Source organism: Rhea americana, unplaced genomic scaffold, assembly GCF_003343005.1.
Source record: "Rhea americana isolate MKP2758 unplaced genomic scaffold, rheAme1 scaffold_72, whole genome shotgun sequence".
Lineage (NCBI taxonomy): Eukaryota > Metazoa > Chordata > Aves > Rheiformes > Rheidae > Rhea > Rhea americana.
The window spans coordinates 3417675-3419907 of NW_028186890.1; the positions used below are offsets into that span (position 1 = coordinate 3417675).

At 64.2% G+C, this 2233-nt stretch overlaps 1 protein-coding gene across 2 annotated transcripts in view; it reads right to left on the minus strand.

Annotated features, from left to right (window-relative positions):
- ALX4 (ALX homeobox 4) overlaps positions 1 to 2233 on the minus strand; it is a 69430-nt gene that overhangs the window by 44217 nt on the left and 22980 nt on the right. The window lies entirely within an intron of this gene.

Genomic DNA, 2233 nt, shown 5'->3' on the forward strand with positions numbered 1-2233 from the left:
AGGGACTTGGAGCAAAGCAGACGGGCGCCCGCGTACGCTGTCTCCCACCTCCGGCCGCGGAGCCCCGCCGGGGGCCGGGGCTGCTGAGTGGCCCCGACAACGAGAACAAGGGGCCCGTGAGCGCCTTGGCCCGGGCGCAGCCCCGCTGCCGCCCCGGCAGCTAAAGTCGGGGGCCCCCGGGCTGGTGCCCGCCGCGGAGGCGAAGGATGGCTCTCGCCTGCCTCGCTCTCAGCCCGGCCCCGTGCATTTCGCCGGGTTTAGCCCGACGCCCCAGCCGTCTGGAAGAAGGCGGAGACGTCCACACAGCTGCCTTCGCCGCAGTCGCTATCCTAAACCTGAATCTGGCTACTATTAGTGAAGCTCTCTCTTTAATCATTAGCCCTTATTATTATTATTATTGCTATTAATTATTCACGCATCCATATGTCTCTTATTACAGCCCCAGCGCCCCTAGCCACATCACACAGGCCTCGCAGCGTGCTCGGGGTCTGGGCCAGGCCGGGCCATCCACTCCCGACGCGGGGCTCCCAGCTGAAGTCAAGCCCGCTTGCAAATAAACCGGGGGGACCCCAGCGGGGTTAGGGCGGGCGATAATTTCGCGCGGCCCTACCCGGGGTTGTAATGTGTCATCACAGGCTAAGCCGGTGCCCTGGGCTTTTCGACCTACAAAAAAAGAGAGCCGGTTAGCAGAGACGGGGCGGCAGGACGGGGCGGCCGAGAATCGCGGGGTCCCGGGACGGCACCGGGCAGGAGCCGCCGCCGGCGGGAGCGGGGAGCGGGGCCGGGCACGGCGAGCCCCGGCCGGGGCCGCGCCGTCCCGCGGGGCTGCCAGGCCGCACTACGCCCCTGCCCCGGCGGCCCCCCGGGCCTCCGCGGGTGCGGAGCGGGCCTCCGCGCGGGCTCCCCCCGGCTTGTGCGCCCACGGCGTGTAGTTTTCCACCTAGCAGCAACAATCACGGGGAAAAAGACAGAGGGAGGAGGAAAGGAGAAAAACTCACCCTAAATCCAGTCCACAACGCGCGAAAAAACAACTGTCCAACCGGACCCGTCCGTGTCACTCCGCAGCCCCCGTCCCCGCGGCCCGGCCGGAAGATCCCGCYGGTGGGGAGCTGTGCCCGCCGGGTGCGGGCGGAGGACGGGGGCAGGGAGGGAAGCTGTTCGCCGCCGCCGGGGAACCGGGCTCGGGTGCCGGGAGAAGGAGTCAGTCACTGTTCCCGGGGACTGGAGGCACCTGCGGGGGCGCAGGCACCGGCCCGGGGATGGGGCGGGGGCGCGGGCTCCCCGGCCGGGCACAGCGGGAGGGGGCCCGGCGCCGCAGCGAGGCCCGAGCACGCCGGGGTCCGCGCCGCRAGGGCAGCTTCCTCTGCCTCGCTTAAGTCTAGAAACGGGAGAAAGTGGGGAATAAAAGAGAGCAATAAAATAGCGGGTAAATGCCCAGAATGACGGCGAGAGACCGGGCTGCGGGAGGGGGGACGCCGGGCGGACCTGCCCGAGCTGGGCCTCTCCGGTCCCCCGCCGTGTCCCGCCCGCCTGGAGGGCGCAGCCGGCGACCCCGGTCCCGGTCGTGTCCTGCCCGGGCCGCGGTGGCCGGGGCACATGCCGGGAATCGCCCCCCACGCTAGAGGCGGGCGCGGAGTTCAGGCTAGAGCCAGCCCCGCTTCCGTGCGCAGAAATCACYGACGGTGAAAGGAAGAGATTTTATTTCCACTTTCCCTTCTCCAGGAAAATAGATCCCCCTCCCCCCTAATGGCCTAGAATGACGGAAACTTCCCAAAGAAGCAGTTCGCCTTTCAAACACATGCTCGGAAACGAAATGAGAAGAGGCTCCGTTAAACGCTATCCTGCGAAGCGCCAGCAAAAGGAAATGTCTTAATTGCCGCTAATAACTCGAGGAGAGGATGCGTGCGGGTTATCTGCAACGGCTCAACTGCCAGGCAGAAATCAATTAGGGGAGTGGCAATTAAGGGGGAGGAAAAGTGAGAGACAGGAAAGTGGGAGAGACCATTACAACGGAAAGTGATGATTTCGGTGAAAATTCCCAGGAATTCTCCTTTAAAAAGACGGTCCCCTTAGAGGATATTTTGCGCAAACCAGCGATCCGCTCTTTCTTTCTCTTTCTGTTTCTTTCGCTCCTCACTACGGATTTTCCTGAATTGTAAAAAATGGGCTAACACTTTTCGGGAGCGCACCGGCTCCGGATAGAAATTACAACGAAATCACCGCGAAGCGGGGC